Genomic DNA, 22024 nt, shown 5'->3' on the forward strand with positions numbered 1-22024 from the left:
ATAGAGAATCTGTGGGATATTGTGAAGAGAACGTTGAGAGATTCAAGACCCAACACTCTGGATGAGCTAAAGGCCGCTATCGAAGCATCCTGGGCCTCCATAAGACCTCAGCAGTGCCACAGGCTGATTACCTCCATGCCACGCCGCATTGAAGCAGTCATTTCTGCCAAAGGATTCCCGACCAAGTATTGAGTGCATAATTGTACATGATTATTTGAAGGTTGACGTTTTTTTTTATTAAAAACACTTTTCTTTTATTGGTTGGATGAAATATGCTAATTTTGTGAGATAGGAATTTTGGGTTTTCATGAGCTGTATGCCAAAATCATCCGTATTAAGACAATAAAAGACCTGAAATATTTCAGTTAGTGTGCAATGAATCTAAAATATATGAATATTAAATTTTCATCATTACATTATAGAAAATAATGAACTTTATCACAATATGCTAATTTTTTGAGAAGGACCTGTATATACAATATGAGTAAGTGAATCAACGACGGTTGAAAACCATGACCAATAAAGTGATGCAACATTACGTTTCAATGCTATTTATGTTTGAGAACCAAGGATTATCTCGAGGAATCTGAAAGGAGGTTAAATTAGTCTTGGAACTGACTTAGACAATAATTGGAATACCTTCAAGCAATCATTCACAATGCAAAATCAAATTAAACATGATTTAAATAAAATAACATTTCAAAGAATGATTTGGTGAATAAAACCAACCCTCTGGATGACTAATTCTCAATGGTGTTTCATTAACTGCCTTTATTTAGTAAAATAATATTTAAGGAAATATTAAGGAAATATTAGAATAATATTTAAGGATATATTAACTTGAATAAAACCAACAGCCTTCCCGGAGAAATGATTCTTAGCTGGTTTTGTAATTAGCTATCACATTTAATAAAATTATATTTAGGGAAATATTATTGTCCTAGATTGGAAACTAACAGCCTTTCTGGATAAATTATTCTTAATGGATACATAAGATGGTGGTCATAAGTCACGTCTTGGTTTTAGCCGATAATGGTTAAAGCTAAGAAAAGAAGCTTATAGCTTGTTACCACTCCCTTAAAATCAAACATGCACATTTAAAATACCATCAATAAAAGCATGACGCCGCTGGTGATGTTACGGCCGATCTGTGCTCAAAAACCACCCTACAAATAAAGTTTTTCTTTACTTTAAAAACAAAACACAGAACACATCATTAGCTGAGCAGCTAGTCTACTGGCACTTAGCTGAGTTTTCTCAACACACAAAAAACCCAAACGTCATTAAACAAACAATATTTGGATTATTTCGTTCTAAACTAATCTTCTCTGCCAAAACTTACACGAACTGTGCTGAGGTAAAGGTTTCTGGGTGTATGGACTGAACTATATAACAAAGGCACATTTTGGCCACTGACAGTGTAGCTCTCGTTACCTGGACATGCATGCATTTAATCGCATTGTTGACCTGCATATGACAAATAAACCATATCAAAGCCATATCAGTGCTGTTTGTTTTGTGAGCAGTTTGTCAAATGTGCTGCTGTTCCAAAATGCACAGCTTTCTCAAGGTGATTAACAACTTTTGCGATTGAACACAAAAGTATTGCGAGCGAACACAAAAGTATTGCGTGGGGACGCAAAAGGTAAAATATACCCCACGTCCCCTCGCGGGTCCGTAGGCCTGTAAGGCAAGTGAAAAAAAATATTTTTGAGAGGCTTATTTTTCTAAGCGTTTGACCTTGTAATACTTTGCTCTGCCATTAGAGGCACTGGAATAAAACCACCAACCATTTTTACTAACAGCTGTATTGTTCAAATGGATGGTTTTCAAGGATCAATGTCCCAGTTTGTAAATGAGATCGTTGTAAAGTAAAATAAAATACAGTAAAAGCACACAAATTGTGTATTTGTTGACCATGCTATGTTGTTATTATACCAAGCTTGTATATTCATGTAGAACTGTGGACTGTGAGATGTAGAAATGGAATGAATTGCAGTATTGTCCCATGCCCTGAAAGGTAAGTGAAAAAAAAATTCTGCAGTCTTATTTTTGTAGGGGTGTATTTTTGTAATAACTCTTCTGGCCAAAAAAAAGGGTTGCAACCAGCTAGGTGAAGGTGAGTGCAGAAAGCTATATTTTGTAAAAAAAATCTGTAAGTTCAGTTTTAAAATATGTTTTGGGATGTTTTTTATGTGAGAAACTTGACCTTACAACGCGATATATGGAACCAGTCCTTTAAAAATGGGCCTGCTTTTCGATTGACTATGGTGGTTTCGGAGACGCAAAAGCCCGCATCAGACGCAGGCTGCAGCGGGAGTTGAAGCTCACTCACCCCGCGGAGTACAGCCTGATCTCGGCAGGGCGCATTGTCATCTTATCGCTACCTATTTCATGTTTATAGTTGGTATATGTGAGATATAAGGCTTTACGATTGATAATTATGGTTAGCTGAATATAAAAACAACATTTTCAGAATATATTGTTATGGAAATAGTTAGCTATATTGTGTGATTATCCTGGATGCTGTTGTAAGGAATGATTATTGATTAATTAATATTTATAAAAAAATATAATTAAAAATCATAACTTTTACCTTATTTTCACAGATAAATCACTTTTGCTCAAAGTAAACACAAAGTCTTTCTCTTTATCTACGTGAACATTTATTAAATTAACAGCCCTGATACACTTTGCTATTCTGATTCAATAATCTTCACCTAATCAAGCATGCACAAGTCTACACAAAAAGATAAAACAACATTGGAGTTGGAGCTGAGTGAAACACAAAGGGTCATAACAGCAACCAGTGGAAAAACACTAAGAGTGAAGACAATGGAATAGTGAATGTTCCACCATGAAGTTCTAGCTGCAGCTTCGGGGCATCTGAGAACCTCTAACAGTCCAACTTTTAAGTTCACCTGAGTCTGTGCTCAGGTGTTCAAAACACAGTGAGACACACACAGCTTCAAAGCACGGCGGCTTTCAGAGTATAACTGCAGTCAAAGCTTTAATAAGACATTTTAATTCACATACCTGTTAGAACACATTGGACTACAATAAGTAGCAATTCTAAATCACCCTAAAATCCTACTCTATCCTGCCCATGCTATTTCTATCGTACTAACAGAAAGGAAACAAGAAAGAACAAGAACATAACTAAAGCAGATGTACAGTAATACGCAGTACACACAACCTGACATGTTAAATGTGACTAAAGCAAAGTTTCTAAGCCCAAGAACCCGAGTGCGGTATGAGTAAACATAGTAAGTTAGATTCCAGCACTGCCAACGAAGAGATGGAGAAACAGAGCAAGAACAGAGAGAGAGAGAAGTGCGTGATGGGAATCAGAGTTTCACCACTGCCAAATATGCTGTTGTCAGTAGTGTGAGGGACGGTGGTACGTGTAGGTTTGGTGGTATGGGTAGTTGTTGGAGAAGAGAAGGTGTAAGTGTAAGGGGTAGTAATTGTAGGTGGTTGTGGGCAGGTGCAGTTCAGGTCGCTGTCAATGCCCAGGGATGTGAAAGTAACAAAGCCTGGTTCCTTACCAGTGACTCTGTCGCTGATCCATTTCTGGTACTGGGACACATGAGTGTAGATAGTAGGTTGAGCCAGGTAATAACCAGTAATATAACTCACAATCCCACTCTGAACACAGATGGAGTCCTGTTTGGCCACTAGAGGAGCCCCCTGGTCTCCCTGTGAAATAATTTTAGGACGACATAGATGTTAACAGCGTTTTTCAAACTTGTCCACTTGTGGCCAAGCTTCTATAAAATGACCACTGTTATTATATTAAAGTCAGCAAAGTAAGGCAGAACACATATTTTAGTACACTGAGTTGGGAACTGTCAAAATAGAGTTATGTGCATTCCAGGAATTTCAATTAGGGGCGAAACATAAAAAATGTACAAAAGTAAAACAATAACAACAACAAAAATTAGGATACAAAATGGTAGTTACATAAGATGCAGTCTTTGATCTGTTTTCACTTCTAGCACACAGCATGTTATTTGTTATTGCACGGTTGTAGTAGGAGTAGTAGGAGCTGTTGTAGGAGCAGATGCATTTATTGGTGCCAATTACTGATATATCAACATCCTGGAGGTTGGAAGAATAGTAATAGTAGTCTAAAGAAAAAAGGTTTAAAAGATTAGATCATCTTGAAAAATCCAACAATGACATTGCAAAGAAAGCTGATACAAAGAAAAAAAAAACAATCGGACTTACAGTATGACTCGACACCAGTGACCCAGCTGGCAGTTCCCTCATGGAAAGTGCTGTTTTCTGAGGCCAAGCAGACTGGTCGGATGTAGTCTGTGAAGTCAACAGGAGCTGACAGCTTCAGAAGACAGATGTCATTCTCATTGTCATAATAGTTATTCTTGAAGTCTTGATGGCAGTGAATGGAGTCAATTCTCCGTGTCACATTACCAAATCCTGACTTGTCGTTAGCACCCAAGTGCACTACTGCGCCACTGAGGTAAGCTCTTAGAGAAGAGAGACAAATATTTCAGTTTAAATTTAAATGCAGCTGAGTATCACAATAGGTAGATCCTTCTTGTATGCCTTTAATAATAAATAAGTGCAGACCTAGCATCATTGATCCTGTTGCTGAACTGATATTGCTGCTGCTGTCACTGATCAGAATAAGAATCAGAATCAGCTTTATTGCCAAGTCCGTACATACAAACAAGAAATTTGACTCCGGTACACTTTGCTCTCTGGGTTTTTTTATTATTATTTTTTTTTTATGCGTTATAAGATATATTTATGCATATATCTTTATGTCCTTAAATATACATACATACAAATATACACATATACAAAGGTGCATTTGCAACTTCAGTATGCAGTTGTTTGGTACTCTATTGAATGTTCATCAGAGAAACAGCCTGGGGGAAGAAACTGTCTCTGTGGCGGCTGGTTTTAGTAAACAGTGCTCTGTTGCGATGGCCTGAAGGTAAAACTCTAAATAGTTTATGTGCAGGGTGTGTGGGGTCTGCAGAGATTTTAGCAGCTCTCTTCCTGACCCTATACCTGTATAAGTCCTGGATGGAGGGAAGGTCAGCTCTGATTATTCTCTCTGCATTCCTGATTATTCGTTGCAGTCTGGACCTGTAATGTTTTGTGGATGAGCCAAACCACACTGAGACGGATAAAGACAGAACAGACTGAATGATGGCAGTGTAGAAGATGACCAACAGCTCCTGTGGAAGGTTGAACTTCTTGAGTTGCCTCAGGAAGTACAGTCTCTGCTGGCCTTCTTCCGAACAGTGTCTATGTGTGAAGACCATCTCAGGTCCTCAGAGATGGTGGTTTCTAGGAACTTGAAGTGGTCCACGGACGATACAGTGTTGTTGAGGATGGTGAGGGGAGTGTATGGGGGTGGTGTTCTCCGAAAGTCCACTACCATTTCCACAGTCTTGAGTGGGTTGAGTTCAAGGTAGTTCTGACAACACCAGTGTACCAGCCGATCCACTAAGGAGCAGTTTTGACTAGATTAATTTTTCTTTTAAAGAAAAACTTCTAAAATTTCTTTAAGAAGCAAAAATGTTAAGTGCAGCTGATTAAGGTAAGTTAATGAAACACAATGCAATACAATACATTCATAAAACTGCACAGTATTTCGTTCATCATCACAAGCAAAAATAACAAACTATAGCTTCTTACTGTGTTGAGCATTGAGCACCAGTCAGCACCCACTCATCTGTGATCAGAGATCCATGACAAAATAGTCCACCATTAGAGAAAAAAGTGACATGCCAGGGCCAACTTCCTGGAGATACACCTTGCCCTCCTAAAATCCTGCTGTTGATTGGAGTTCTGACACAGGCTGACAACATTCACAAAATCAACAACAAAGGGTTATGCCAGTTTTCACGCCTGGGTCTGTCAGTTTGAAATGATTTAGATTTTACTCCACAGAACACCCAGGCAAATGTTTTTTTAAAGAAGGCCATTCTTGAAATATTAAATACAACAATGAAAAATGTAGACCAAATGTTTTTCTTATATAACAATGATTTTTAACAAAATAATGTGTAATGCCCCACACAGGCATATTTTGTCATTTTACAAGCAGCAGCTTCAGTGCATTTCGTTGAGATTTTATGTGGTAGACCAACACAAAGTATACCGTAATTGTGAAGGGGACAGATTATGATACACGTATGTATGTGACATTCTGAAGTAGTTGTTGTTCAATTATTAAATTTGGTCTAAAAATCAAGTTAAAATATTTATAGGTCACGATGTCATTAGCCATATAGTATATCGGTTATTTCATTGCCCACAATCTGTAACCTACCTTACATCTGCTTTATTTCTTCCTTTGGCTTTGTTACATAAACTGCATGTTATTATGGCTAAATTGCCAGAACATCTTCTCTGATCCCAGGGAGCAATAGACACAACCTTGTGTTGGTCTATCACATAAAATCCCAAGAATATACATTGACGTTTGAGGTTGTAACTTCACATTGAAATGGTCTGACTACTTTTGTATCGCATTCTATGTGATAGACAGACAATTTTACCACCCCAAAAAATACAAACTAAGAGTAGCATGATCATTTTAATCATTTCACAAGTAAAGAAACAAAAGTATAAAAGTACATGAGGGCAATTTTATAAAAGTCTTTTTTTTCTTTTGTTTTCCTGCTGTTAACAAAACTAGAAAAGAGGTGTTGGATACTTACCGGGTTGTGAGTAACATCCTGAAATTTACACACACATACAAATATGTCAGACAAACAGGTCAGTTATTTTACAGTATCGGACAGAGGCACGTCTATCAAAACTGACAAATGGGTCATCCGATCTTATTTTCCCCCTAAAGCTACAGTAGGAAAGAAATTCTTGCCATGTAATGTACGTCTCTGATACTAAAAGAGCCCAATTTGAAATAGTACAAGATGACTGTTCATATCACTTACATAAAACAAGCTAACTATCAAACAATATTTATAAAAGCAAAAATAAGCAATTATCACATAATATTAAACAAGGCAAAGGTCTGCACTTGATTAGCAGTTAGGACATTTTATCATAATTAGTTGCCAAATGGACTGTAGCTTGTTTTTGTTTGTTTTTTAAAAGGGCATTTTCTACTTTTATTCACAAGTTAGCCTGACAGCAAGTTTAGGTAGGGCCACATTTGACTTTACCTGTTACTGCTGCAGTTCATCTGTCTTTTTAGATCAGCTGTCTAGACACAGATCACACCCAAACAGGTTTGGCAGAAAATGGTTGCCCGAACAAAAAGTGCAGTATCTCAACAAATGGATCACACTAGGAGGAACAATCAACCAAGCTCAGGCTAGACACCAGAAAACTTAATGCTAAATGCCTCACTGGTGACGTTTTTTCAAACACAGTTTTCTTGTTTTGCATTTCAGCCGTCAGGAATTGTTTCTCCATTTTGTAAGACAGTTTTGTCACCAATCCCGCACTGAACATTTCCTCCTTCCTTCCTTTGTTAAACAATAATCCTATTTTGTATCCATATCATTCCATCTTTTTCTATTTCCATGTCGTACCTATAAACAAACCATGTCGTACCAATGTACTGTATCACTGCATATCAGTTTAGTTCACCTGGTAGGTAAGTGTTTTGATTTGTTGTGTAAATAAGGAATCATAAAACAGTTCAAGTCTCACATATAATTTAATTGTAAGTTTAGGATATTTCAAATTACACCCTTATTTAGCTGACTGAGGCTCTGATCCCTGTTAACTAAAAAAATATAACAGATTTGACCCCTGACTTAACTAAATTAACTCTGGGCAAACTCCTGCTGGAGTCACAAAACCACATTTCACAGCTGACTACGAGTCAATTAATCACTTTAAACCACTGGTTGTCAAAGAGGGTACAACATCTCCAAGGTTGTTTCAAATTAGTGCATGGACAGGGGCTGACTGATTCTTTGTGTACTTATAAAAGTGGATGACAAAAACCAAACCAAATGACTGGATTGGTGATTACAGGCAGTTTGCATAGGGTCTATATAACTGTATTTAAAGTAAAAGGGTAATCTAAATGAATATTTTTTCTCACCTTTGCAGACAAGAATGACCATCACAGCAATCCCACAGGAAGAGGCATTTTTAACAATACCTCTTTCCTCCTGTCTTCAGCATTAAATATCTGACTTCTTTTGTGTTCAGCTCCACCCAGAGTGACACGATGTCCAATAAACTGTCCCTGTCACTGTTAAAACTAATGAATTCAAACTTGTCTTCTGGATCAGTTAGTTAGCAATGTAGAGTCATACTGAAAAAAATAGAATATGTGTTCCAATGAGGATTGTTTGTCAGATTGAGGGTATTTTTTGAAAACAACAATGTTTAAGCAATTATAAAACATACCTTTCAAAAAGCCCACTTAAGATTCTGATCTTGAATGTCATATTTTCATTAGCTGTAAGCAGAAAATCCTCATCATTAACAGAAATAAAGGCTTGAAAACAGTTTGTGGAGTTAATCTAAATAGTGTTTCACTTAATGAGCTTAGTTAGTCAAAATGATGAACTTTTCAACAATATTCTAATTTATTGAATGGGTGTGTATTCACATAGCAAAGCTTTTTAAAGAAGTAAGGTTATGTTGTTAGGTAAGGTTAAAATAAAGCTGGCATCCTGTGAAAAGTTTCTGACTGGCTTAAAAAAAAAGCTGCTTTATTTCCAAACATATTTAAAACAAAAATAAACAAAAAACTAAGCGTTATTCCTGTTATATCTACTTAGTTAGACTAATCAAAGAAAATATCTACTTATTCTCTTTGATTAGTCTAACTACAATTTGATTGTGGCAGACTAATTCTCTTATATTTTCAACAACATTGCTTAATTTGCCAGCTGTTTGCCAGTGTTGGGACCACAGCCATGGGTACAAAATGAATGGGCAGTAAGAACCTTCTGGAACTTTCAAACTAAATTGCATTAACCTACTTCCAGCACAGACAGGACCAGGGAATAACGGCAGACTTCCCGTGATGTCACTGTCCGAACAAAAACCGCGCTTTTGGTCAGGTCCCCAGCGGAACTGGACGGAGGGACACAGCGCTCATGTCTCTTTGCTGGCAAACAGACATAACTCTTCAAACTGGATCCAAGAGTGTCATATGATCACGCGATCATATGCACTAATGAATTGCTGTTTGTGTGTAGGAACCGCACGGATTGCAGGTTTGAAACAGTCAGAAAGCCCGTTGCCTCATGTTCAGTAGTTTGAGTTAGCATTACTGCCAGGCACAAGTCATACAAAGATGGCACAGACCAAGAACACAGGTAAAAAAAAAATAAAAGAGTAAAACACATAATTGTTTTCTGTTGTAATATAATTTAGTATATGACATTTTCATAACTACATTAACAATGTAGTTTGAGTGACCACCTATGCTTCTTTTGATTGTGCTACAGAGCCATTTAGACTTCTATCCCACCTGTATATTTTTTGTGCCCTGTGAAATTAGTTGTAATCTCAGTATTGCTTGTGTCAAGTATACATTTTCTCTCCTGACTTGTTTAGACTAATTTGTTTTTTAAAGTAAAAAAAAGGCAGGCTCAACCTCTATCAATTAGCAGTATTAGCAACTTAAGTAAAAATCTTAACACTCACAAAAATTTCCCTGTGTGTTCTACGAAATTGCTCACCTGTCCCTTTATTCATTTTTTTTGTTTATTCGACATATTTTTCTGTTTATGTCTCGCGAGGGGATCCATTCTGAACCTGCCAGCAAGGTGTTGGTGCGAAAGCCCAAAACGGTGGGAAAAAGATGTCTGCAGTCCACACTCTACAGAGCTTACACAGGTATAACTTTTGGGTTGTTAATGTTTTTATGATTGTTATGTTTCCTTTGTCATAATTTATTGTGATTATGTTACATGTGTTTTTATAGGACCACTTCCTGATCCCAACATCATGGCATAGGAAGAAAAACTACGCCAGCTGGAGTCACAACTCCTCAAAGCTCTCGTTTTAGGCTGTCTCTCAACTTTGAAGTTGGTACCATCCAAATTTGGGCCTGTGCCACACGGCTCACCGATGTCATACCAGTGCCCAGTCCTGTGGTAGCATAATGCTGCACCCCATGGCTCCAGACTTCTCTGCTCTTTCTTTGATCCTGCACAGTCTTACCAACATGTGTTTTGTACGCACACTCAGTCAACTTATGCATTTTCAGTCTCTGCAAGTGTCGCTTCAAATGTCTTATGAAATAGAGGCTGGAACCAGGGAGCTGTCCTGCATGGGTACAGCTACGACAACCAAAGCATATAGCTAGCCGTTTCTGTGGTGCTTGCGTGAATCACTGTAAAGTCTGCTCACGTCTGTTTTATATTAAGAATATGTTTAAAAGAATTGTAAAAATTTTAATAACTAATTACGCTACAAAAATGTATAAACATGAATGATTTAGTCTTCAAAACAAAATGGGCCTTTATAATTTGCCAAAACACAACAGTTGTCCCACATCTGATTGACAGTTCCTATTAAAGTGAGTGGCACAGGAGAATCCCAGATGTGGTAGCACTTGACTCTGGCAATAATCCACAGCCGAGCAATGGCTTGGGTCTCCTCTGTCTGTATCTTGCTGAACTGGCCAGGATGCCTAAATGGTGGAATCGTGATTTTGGCTCCAACTTCATCAAGGAGGTCTTGAATGAGGAATCGTGGTCCGCAGTAGCAGTTTCCACCTGGCTAGCGTGCAGTGAGAGGACAAGCTTGCATTTCTGAACCCTCTCAAAGGCAGACACCCTCTTAGGTGGTGCAGTGAAATTATTCCAGGGGAAGAGAGATGGAACAGCTCCACATTTTAGGCAGCTGGTGGTGGATCCCCTAACAAAATCCTCCTGAGTGAAGTGCCGACTGCATACAATAGTGCTCCCTGGCTTTATGCAGAATTTCGGACCCTTATTCCTTCTAACCGCTTGGATCCACTGCCTCCTTTGGTCTGGGTCTGTTGAAAAGGCGTGGTAACAGAGGCATGGTTGTTTTCTTGCCCCACAAGAGCAACCAGGAACATAAACAACCACGCTACGACTGAGCCATTTTCAGTCACTGTCCAATGCTAAAGCTATCGCCACAGGAAGTTGTTGCGCAACACATCCTGCTTAATATACGGAAGAGTGAAAAGGGCTATTGTCTTGTGAATAACAACCAATTACAATAAAAAATTATACCCTAAACCAAATACTTTTTAACATATTCTTGATTTAACATAAACAAGTGTCAGAGTTAGACATAATGATAAACTCAGAGAAGGTATGCAATGAAGACACAAACGAGTCAAAGTTATCTTTGGCTGGCCAGGGAGAGACAGTTCATTCTCTCAGAGGAGCTGCCCTGTGTCACAGCCTTTTATTATTCCCACATGCAAACTAAACTAATAGCATGAAAGTACATGATTTTAATTCTCAACACCGCCTCCATGGCACTGACGAGTCTGCCGCTCGATTTTGCATGTCTCCACTAGGCAGTACTGTGAGCAAGCTTTCATATGACCGTCGGTAAAACATTTGGCCAAAATCTGACTGTCCCAACGGAAGCTGGGCTCATTTCCTGTTTGGTTGTGAAGAAATAATTAAGACTTTGAAAATGTTATCTAAAATTATTGTCTTATTAGACAACAATTTTAAATAACATTGAAACTTCTTCTGGAAACCGAAGAGGAAGGTCAAACAGCTAAGAAACATCTCGTTGTCAGTGGGCAATGCTAAATATATGTCATGAATTGAACAGGCCAATGTGTTCAGCATTCGTCTACGTTGATGCATGCAAAATTTGGTGTGGATCTGAGGATTTATGAGGGAGATAAAACATTTGAAATTTCCTAGGGGTTGCCATTGATCCAAATTCAAATTTAATCCATTAGACCTGTTTACGGGTTGACAAGTATTAACCACTGTCAGTTCAGAGCAAATCGAACCATGTGTGTACCATTTATAGGCAAACAAATGCAAATGGTGACATATAATATTTCGCCACGCTACCAGTCTAGCCAACAAATACTGTTCTCAGTAGGATTCAGCATCACCTTGTTTTGTGATGACACTCAGCTTGACACTTTAGAGAGTAAGAGTTGTAAGAGTGTAAAAGAAGGACATCCACCAGAGAAGTAGATGACTTCCTTATCTAAGTGGGAGGGCCTAACGTGATGTCATCAATTGACCGTACCAATGTATTGAACAGTCGCTTACGATGAAGCACACAAAATTTGGTGCTGATCCGATAATGTAGGGAGACATAGCTGTCTCAAATATTATAAGGGGAACAGTTGAGTCAAATCGGTTTAATCCAGTTAAAGTGTTTTTAAGGTGGTTTTAAAGATCATTCCTATCCGTTTGGAGCTAATCAACGTAGTTTTAACCCACAAACAGGAAAGCTTTTTAGAAAACACTTTTTCTTACCTTGTTTTAACAGTGTATATCTTTCTGATCTTTGTGTTGGGACCCCAGCCATTAGTTACAGCATTAAAGGCCAGCAGGAACTTTTCTGGAACTTTCAAAATAAATTGCATTAACCTACTTCCAGCACAGCCAGGAACAGGAACAAGAGGGGCAACACTGGACTTCCCGTGACATCACTGTTTGAATTAAAACCCCGCGTTCCAACAAACAGATCTCTTCCATAGAGGTCCCCAGCAGAATTGGAAGGAGAGACACAGCGCGCTAATGTCTCCTTGCTGGCAAACAGACTGTCAGGTTTAAACAACCTACAATATGTATAATAACACAAAAAGAAGAGAGAGACAAAGTATTAGTTATTTTACTCGCACGAGGAGAACGGTCAGAGATGTGTTCAGTTACAAGTCTCCCAACCGCTCTGAACCAATCCAACCGCAATCCTCTTTTATTGTCTTTGGGTCCCTAGTTACAATAACATTAATCTCTAAAGGATGGGAAACAACAGCTGCATCGTAAACAGGTCATAAACAGCTTTATCCTTTAACAACACATTTCCACAATCTCCTCCATCTTCTCAGGATCAGTTGTGCCTTTTGTTCAGTGCAATCAGCCTTCATCTTTATGACCTCCTCAACTGGACTGCTTCCTTTCTCTGCTAGTTCAGCTCCATTTATGATCTTTGCCTGCAGACAACTCATCACATTCTTTACTCACACAAACATCATGAATGATTATAAGATCAAATGGTTAAAATAAAGAATAGGAACAAAATAAGACAAATCTTTATTCAATTATTCCAACATTCCCCCCTGTTTGTCGTATTTGCTCATATTCTCATATCACTTAAACAGCCACTTCTCTCAAATTTTTAACTGTAAGATTATCTTCATGACTACAAAGACTATTATACTCAGAGGTACTTACTGACATTTAAATCACAGAATCATATAGAGATGGATCTGGATACAGGCCAGAAAATTGGTCAGTCACATCCTCATCTTCGTCATCCTGATGTTTAAATAACGGATAGAGTTGTGTAACTCTGTCTTCCATAGGAGAAATAGCTGTGGTGATAAGACGGTTAAACAGAGAAAAAAAGCAGGGAATTCAACAACATCCACACAATGTCAAAATTGCAGCAAACACTGCAAAGGAAATTATTACTGATGATACTAAAATTTTATACTTCCCAAACATATCCAGCCAGGAGTCCCACATCGAGGTGTCTACTCCAGAATGCTCTTTCATTTTGCCATTTAGAGATCTCAAACCCTCTATGGCTTTCGTTAGGCTGCCATCAGCCGCAGTGTTGTTAGGTATAAATGTGCAACATTTTTCTCCAAACATAGCACAAACTTCTCCTTTTTCAGCTAACAACATGTCCAAAGCAATTCTTTTCTGGAATGCCATCAGGGAAGTTGAAGCCAATTGGTCATGGACAGTTCAAACCCGCTTTTATGTCCAATTTCCTAGTTTTTTTTAACATTGTAATGGATATAATTGATCCTGTCTACATTTCTGTTCCTCATACACCACTTACAGATACTTGATTCAAATCTTGCAGCTACTTGATCAGTTAATTTATCTTCATCTACAGGTCCTTCTCAAAATATTAGCATATTGTGATAAAGTTCATTATTTTCCATAATGTCATGATGAAAATTTAACATTCATATATTTTAGATTCATTGCACACTAACTGAAATATTTCAGGACTTTATTGTCTTAATACGGATGATTGCGGCATACAGCTCATGAAAACCCAAAATTCCTATCTCACAAAATTAGCATATTTTATCCGACCAATAAAAGAAAAGTGTTTTTAATACAAAAAACATCAACCTTCAAATAATCATGTACAGTTATGCACTCAATACTTGGTCGGGAATCCTTTTGCAGAAATAACTGCTTCAATGCGGCATGGCATGGAGGCAATCAGCCTGTGGCACTGTTGAGGTCTTATGGAGGCCCAGGATGCTTGGATAGCGGCCTTTAGCTCATCCAGAGTGTTGGGTCTTGAGTCTCTCAACGTTCTCTTCACAATATCCCACAGATTCTCTATGGGGTTCAGGTCAGAAGAGTTGGCAGGCCAATTGAGCACAGTGATACCATGGTCAGTAAACCATTTACCAGTGGTTTTGGCACTGTGAGCAGGTGCCAGGTCGTGCTGAAAAATGAAATCTTCATCTCCATAAAGCTTTTCAGCAGATGGAAGCATGAAGTGCTCCAAAATCTCCTGATAGCTAGCTGCATTGACCCTGCCCTTGATAAAACACAGTGGACCAACACCAGCAGCTGACACGGCACCCCAGACCATCACTGACTGTGGGTACTTGACACTGGACTTCTGGCATTTTGGCATTTCCTTTTCCCCAGTCTTCCTCCAGACTCTGGCACCTTGATTTCCGAATGACATGCAGAATTCGCTTTCATCCGAAAAAAAGTACTTTGGACCACTGAGCAACAGTCCAGTGCTGCTTCTCTGTAGCCCAGGTCAGGCGCTTCTGCCGCTGTTTCTGGTTCAAAAGTGGCTTGACCTGGGGAATGCGGCACCTGTAGCCCATTTCCTGCACACGCCTGTGCACGGTGGCTCTGGATGTTTCTACTCCAGACTCAGTCCACTGCTTCCGCAGGTCCCCCAAGGTCTGGAATCGGCCCTTCTCCACAATCTTCCTCAGGGTCCGGTCACCTCTTCTCGTTGTGCAGCGTTTTCTGCCACACTTTTTCCTTCCCACAGACTTCCAACTGAGGTGCCTTGATACAGCACTCTGGGAACAGCCTATTCATTCAGAAATTTCTTTCTGTGTCTTTCTTTTGAGTGATGAACCAGGCTGGGAGTTTTAAAGGCCTCAGGAATCTTTTGCAGGTGTTTAGAGTTAACTCGTTGATTCAGATGATTAGGTTCATAGCTCGTTTAGAGACCCTTTTAATGATATGCTAATTTTGTGAGATAGGAATTTCGGGTTTTCATGAGCTGTATGCCAAAATCATCCGTATTAAGACAATAAAAGACCTGAAATATTTCAGTTAGTGTGCAATAAATCTAAAATATATGAATGTTAAATTTTCATCATGACATTATGGAAAATAATGAACTTTATCACAATATGCTAATATTTTGAGAAGGACCTGTATGTATGTAGTCTTCCTCAGTCTGCCAAGCTACTTCTCTGCACTTCCTATCACGCCAATCATGTGGATTTACACTAGATAGTCCATAAGTTACTTCATCTACTAACATAAAACTAGTAACCATAAAGTAATTAGAGCACAGAGTCCTGTTACATTTGAAGGTGATCAATCAAACAACCTGTCGTCACCACACCACCACCAAATGTCTCCTCTAGAGACTGGTTTAAAACACTTATTTACTTTTACAATTGTAGTACATCATACTGCAATGAAATTTCCTAATTTATTACCTCTCAGTCATATTTATACATGTGTAGTTTCCAGTGGTGGCTCGTTTATGGAATACCGGCTTATCCTTATCTGCTGTGGTTACAGGAAAAACAGAATCCTTGTGCTGACACATTTCATTAGGATTAGTTTGATTCATTGCTTCCATCACACAGAGTTGTGGTATCACAGCTGGAATTATTTGTAACAAAAACCTAGGACCCATACACACAACATAATCTCTTTTAGTCATGTTAGCCGCTTGCTCTACCATCAATAACCAGTTATTATTTGTTCCTGATACTCCTGTAATAACCTGGAACTTAATCATCTGTGGTTAAGTTTCCTGACATAATTTTTACTCTCTTCGCTGTAGTCTTAGGGGAGAGAGTTGTTTCAGTTTTTACTTCACAAACAAAAAGGTCAAAATTTGGGTCTGATCCTGAAACCCAGACCCACAGGAGAAATCCCCAACATTTTCCTCCTGATGTAACGTAGTCGGAAGGAAATAGAGAGTTATGCGTGAGGTTTATTGTTACCTGGATTGCATTATCAACTTTATGGAGCTTAAACAACTTCTTCTGATGCCTAGCATAAGCAGTGGTGCTCACTCTGGTGTCCAATTGTTTCCTTCATCAGCTACCATCATAGACCATGAGGTGTCTCTTCTGTCATTAGTTAAATACCATTTATAACTTCTATAATCCTGCCCTTTCCTTCCTCGTTTAGTCAAACTAACGAGTGGGATCAGCACCACAGCTGTGGTATTAGATTTCACGCACACTTGAATGCCATAAGTATAAGAAGTTTGTTTAGTACACATAGTTATGTTATCTTGTCTTCCTTGATTTAGCGCTACTTGTTTCATATAACTCATAGCAGATGTTGTTACATTCGGATTCATCTTGACTGGTTCCCAGAAATACCAGAAAAATAAAAATCAATATGAGAAAAAATATAAATACACAGCATCGGAAAGCATTGCTCATCCATCTAAAAATCATTTTGGCTGAAATTGTTACTCCTCTAAATGGTTCCAGTGTCTTAATTGTCTTCACTGACTTTCGGGTCTCTCCAGCCTCTAAATGTCTAGGTCCACCCTATTATCAGTCTATAAATCACTTCCCCTGACAGAACTTTCAACCGAAATGACCCTTTTAATATGTGTAAGGTGAATCCAGGTTGATCACTCAGTTATTTTACTTCCCTGGCAGTGGTTAGTAATACCTAATATGGATCCTCCCACTTAGGTGAAATACCAATACTTTTATACTCCTTATTAACACCCAGTCTCCTGGTTTCACTAGTTAGTTTTCCTGCTGGGAAATAAAACATTCCTCATTAGTTTAAATTTGTTTCTGTTGTTTTTCTAACATACTCCTCATATAATCAGCTAGGTTAGCTTCTTCATCTAACTCCCACTGATTTTTGAGCTGTGGTACTGTGTATGGTCTTCCAAATAACGTTTCATAGGGTGTTAGCCCTGAGGTGCTTGTAATGTTTATATATAGTTTTACTAGATCTAGACACTGTGTCCATGGTCTTCCTGTCTCTTCAATACTCTTTTTCAGGCGGTTCTTTATAGTCCCATTAATTCTGTCTACTAATCCAGCACTTTGCGGGTGGTAAGCGCAATGGTTTGTCAGATTTATGTGAAACATAATTCTTATTTTCTTTATTATTTGATTTACAAAATGAGCTCCATTATCACTATATATTTTCTCTGGAATCCCATATCTGGGAATGATATCTTTACACAGTGCTTTTGCTACAGTCAAGGCATCTGGATGTTTAGTTGGAAATAGTTCTATCCATTTAGAAAAGGCATCTATAACGACTAAACAGAACTTTTTCCCGTCACTGTGGTTTAACTCAATAAAATACATATGAATTGTTTGAAAAGGGTATCTTAGTTTTGAAAATTGGTCCCTTCGTGGTCTTAAATTCCCTTGTGGATAATGTTTTACACATGCTAACATGTTTTACAAAAAATGTTTTAATAAGAATTAAGAATTAAATCAATATGTTATATAATATTAATATATCTGTCCTACCATTCCCCCCTGTCGAGACATTGTGAAACACGATGGCTCAATATTGCGGCCCATTTATAGGTTCTTTGGTAGGACAAGTTTATTATCTGGTCATATATAGTTTTCATCTTTTAATTCAGCTCCATGTTTTTTCCACATTTCTATCTCCTGTAGTGAGCTTTGTTGTTGCATCTCTCCCAACACTATATCCATTGTCACCAATGCATATCCTGTTTGTATCTTCCCTCTCTCATCTTTTTAGAGAAATCATTCACATAAACTATTTCGTGATCCTACAAATCACTTCTAATTTTTTCTTTCTTCTTTTTTTTTTCTAATTCTGCAGTAATAATGCTGAAACTGCATGGGAAACTCTTAAGGTTAAAAGGTGAAACAACACTATTGTAGCACTGCAACTGTCATTTTAGGCTGCAATTACAGCTCTCACATAATATGGTTGCACACACGCAACACTATCTAGTTTTGAAAATAAATAGGCTATTTGTTTCATTTTATCTCCATGTTGTTCAACCAGAACTGAAGTCATAAAATGTCCCTTGAGCAATATGTATGGTCGACCTAGCTTAGTTTATGAGCTCTCTTATTATTCAACATTTAATTTAATTTCCTTCCGGTGAAATGCTACCAACCAAATTATCCAATTCCCTTACAGCGGAATTACCTAGTCGTTTCTGATTTCCTTGCGGCGAGATCCTACCTAAATTTATCGCTATTTCTTTGCGGCGAAATAAAACCTTCCCAATGCAGTGTCCTTAACCGGCGACACACTACCAAACGACTTTCAAGTACTTTTCTTCTTTTACTAAACTCACATCAGTAGGATCTTTTGACCATAACTTATCAGGGACTTCATTCAAAAACAGTTCCTCCTGTTCAGTAAGGAATAGTTCTCATTATTGCTTTGTATGTAAATGTATCCCTTCTTACACTATCACTATCCAAAATAATAATTTTCTAATTAATCCTGTGGATGCACTAGTTTCTGTATTCATTATTGTTGCAAACCAGTCTGTGGCCTCTTTTCCCCTCTGTACTATTCTTCTTCTTGCTAAAAAAATGGTGTTGCCTACTTTATTTATTTATTTATTTTATCCTTCATAACGTTTCTCTGCATGGAGGGCATGATTTACATAGTCTTCTAGATTTGCTGTGGGGAACCCTATAAAATGTCTCCTACCCAGGTATTAATTGCGTCCCTGGAACCAGCATGTAGTGCATTTTTTAACTGCTGTCGATAAGCTCCTTGCTCGTCTTCATCTTCTTGTAGACCACTATGTATTTTAAACACTTTTGTCAGTCTAATCCTATATTCTTCAAAAGGTTCTTCCCCTTTTTGTTTCACTCTGGCTATTTCTGCGTAGTCAGCCCTGCGTCTGTACATGACTGTAAGCCTATCAATTAATCCCCTCACTCTGTTTGTTCTGCTGTTAAAAAGAGTAAAATATTTTCTAAGGTTACTCAAAAACCATGTCATGCCATGAACTTCCGTGACACGCTGTATCAACAGCCTCCAGCGTCTCAAAACAATAATTAAAAAAAACAAACAAATAAAACATACATGAGGTACAGCCATGGTGGGGATGGATTTATTCACCAAAGGGACTCATTTTAGCCCATCTTATCCTGTCAAACCTCATCAGATCTTTGGTACAAAACAAAAACTTTCCACCTGCTCTTTTTACTCCCTTTCTTCTGTCCTGCTGTTCTACTTTGTAAATCCATCAAAAATTACTTCTTAGCCCTCTGACCTTTTCTGCTTTCCACAAAAACGTCCATTCTTATCTCCTGCATCACATCTCTCTCTTTTTAGTTACTTTTAAGCAATAATCTACATCATCATAACCTTCTTTTTCCATTTTTCTTAAATCACGTTTACTTTTAATGTACTTTTAATTATTGCATCCTGTAGATTAACAACTTTTTTAGAGTTTAAACAACCATCATAATTATATGTGGTTATCCATTTATCTAAATATTTTAATTTTAATATTTTTATTTGATCCTGTGCTTCCATAAATTTCCAATCTTTGCATTATTATTCATTTTAGTGTATTTTACTCACCCCTTTTCCCATTTGTTTTTATTTAAATTTGGTCCAGTATATAAATACCTAGGGTATTCTAAATGCTGGATTATTCTGCTCAGTAGGGTGACAGAAAAATCTCCGTTTGTGGTAATTCTCACTTCAACTCTTCCGAGTGGAGAATTCTTGCCTTTGCTTCCACAAACGTTAGTCACTTTCAATCCCACTGCTTTGGTATGAGGTAAAATCTAGTGGTTTAAATCCTCCATTCATTTCTCACATGCACACATTTAAACGCGGATTTTTCTTAGTATTTTCTGTTGTTGTTTAAAATACTTCTTAATACTCAAAGGACTCCGCCGTCCTGGATCACAGAATTTTCAATATTTTTACTAATACTTTAAGCAGGACTCCGGCGCACTGCTGTTACCTGTTAGTGCCTAGGATTCACAGGGCTTTTATTATTTCACGCAATGACCCCCAGTCATTCATCACACTTTTTTAAAATCCAGATTCACTCACCACTTTGTCCTCTCCTCTCTCTCAGAGTTCCGTCAGCCATCAGACTCCAGCGGGCGGGCCGAAATCCAGTCCCAGAAAGGGTCTGTGTGTCTTCCTGATGAAGACAGCCGTGCGCACGATCTTTTCCTGGAGTCTACCGACCCGCTGGAATCATCAGGCGTAGTTGGAATCCGGCTCTCGAAGGACCAAATTAATGTCAGGTTTAAACAACCTACAATATGTATAATAACACAAAAAGAAGAGAGAGACAAAGTATTAGTTATTTTACTCGCACGAGGAGAACGGTCAGAGATGTGTTCAGCTACAAGTCTCCCAACCGCTCTGAACACATCCAACCGCAATCCTCTTTTATTGTCTTTGGGGTCCCTAGTTACAATAACATTAATCTCTAAAGGATGGGAAAACAACAGCTGCATTGTAAACAGGTCATAAACAGCTTTATCCTTTAACAACACATTTCCACAATCTCCTCCATCTTCCCAGGATCAGTTGTGCCTTTTGTTCAGTGCAATCAGCCTTCATCTTTATGACCTCCTCAACTGGACTGCTTCCTTTCTCTGCAAGCTCAGCTCCATTTACAATCTTTGCCTGCAGACAACTCATCACATTCTTTACTCACACAAACATCATGAATGATTATAAGATCAAATGGTTAAAATAAAGAATAGGAACAAAATAAGACATATCTTTATTCAATTATTCCAACACAGACATAACTCTTCAACTTGGATCCAGAGTGACTATGTTCACATGGAACAAAGTTAAGTAATGATTTGCTGTTCGAGTATAAGGCATTCATTCATATAAAGGGTGTAATGAAACAAGCTTGGCTTGGCTTTTCTTCTGAGGCCTCCAGAAGAAGCCCAAATGAAAGTGGATTTCCCCCACGGCCCGGAAAAGAAGGCCGGGACTGGATCGCACGCCTTCTTGCGTGCATGTCCAGGTAGCGAGAGCTACCCCGGCGCATCGCGGCCACTCAAGGAGCTGAAAGTGCCTTTGTCGTACGGTTCGGCCGGGCCAGCTAAAGCCCTTTCCCACAGCTACGGAGGTTAGCGGCAAGTTAACCCTTTGTTCACCGTGGATGCTTTCCTCAGTTTCGTCGCCCCGGACAACGTCTCCTCAGCACGGTTCATGTAAGAGGTAGTGTTTGGGCAGAGAAGATTAGTTAAGAGTTAAATAATCAAATTAATGTTCGTTTAATGAGGTTTGTTTTTGTTTGTGTTGAGAAACTCAGCTACAGTAAGTGTTAGCAGACTAGCATGTGTTCTGTGTTGTGTTTTTAAGACAATTTTATTTAAAGGGTGGTTTTTACACACAGATCGGCCATAACGCGCCATCCATGCTTATGCATTTCTACCCTGTTATTAGTGGTATTTTAAAGGCATGTGTTTGATTCTGGTAACCAGCTATAAGCTTCCTTTGTGAGTCAGCTGAAGATCATTTACCCAGAAAGGATGGAAGTTTCCAATATAGGAAGTAATGTTTGCTTAAATATTATTTTTCTAAACGTGATAACTAATTAAACACCCTTAAGACCCATTTATCCAAAAGGTTTGGTTCTTATTTAAAATAATATTTCCTTAAATATTTTAAGAAATAAATGCAGCTAATTAAAC

General features: G+C 38.3%; 1 pseudogene; it reads right to left on the minus strand.

The window, feature by feature from the left end:
* Positions 1-3271: 3271 nt before the first annotated feature.
* On the minus strand, positions 3272-8084 carry LOC124880332 (annotated as a pseudogene).
* Positions 8085-22024: the final 13940 nt, after the last annotated feature.

This window comes from Girardinichthys multiradiatus, chromosome 14 (genome assembly GCF_021462225.1).
Source record: "Girardinichthys multiradiatus isolate DD_20200921_A chromosome 14, DD_fGirMul_XY1, whole genome shotgun sequence".
Classification (NCBI taxonomy): Eukaryota; Metazoa; Chordata; class Actinopteri; order Cyprinodontiformes; family Goodeidae; genus Girardinichthys; species Girardinichthys multiradiatus.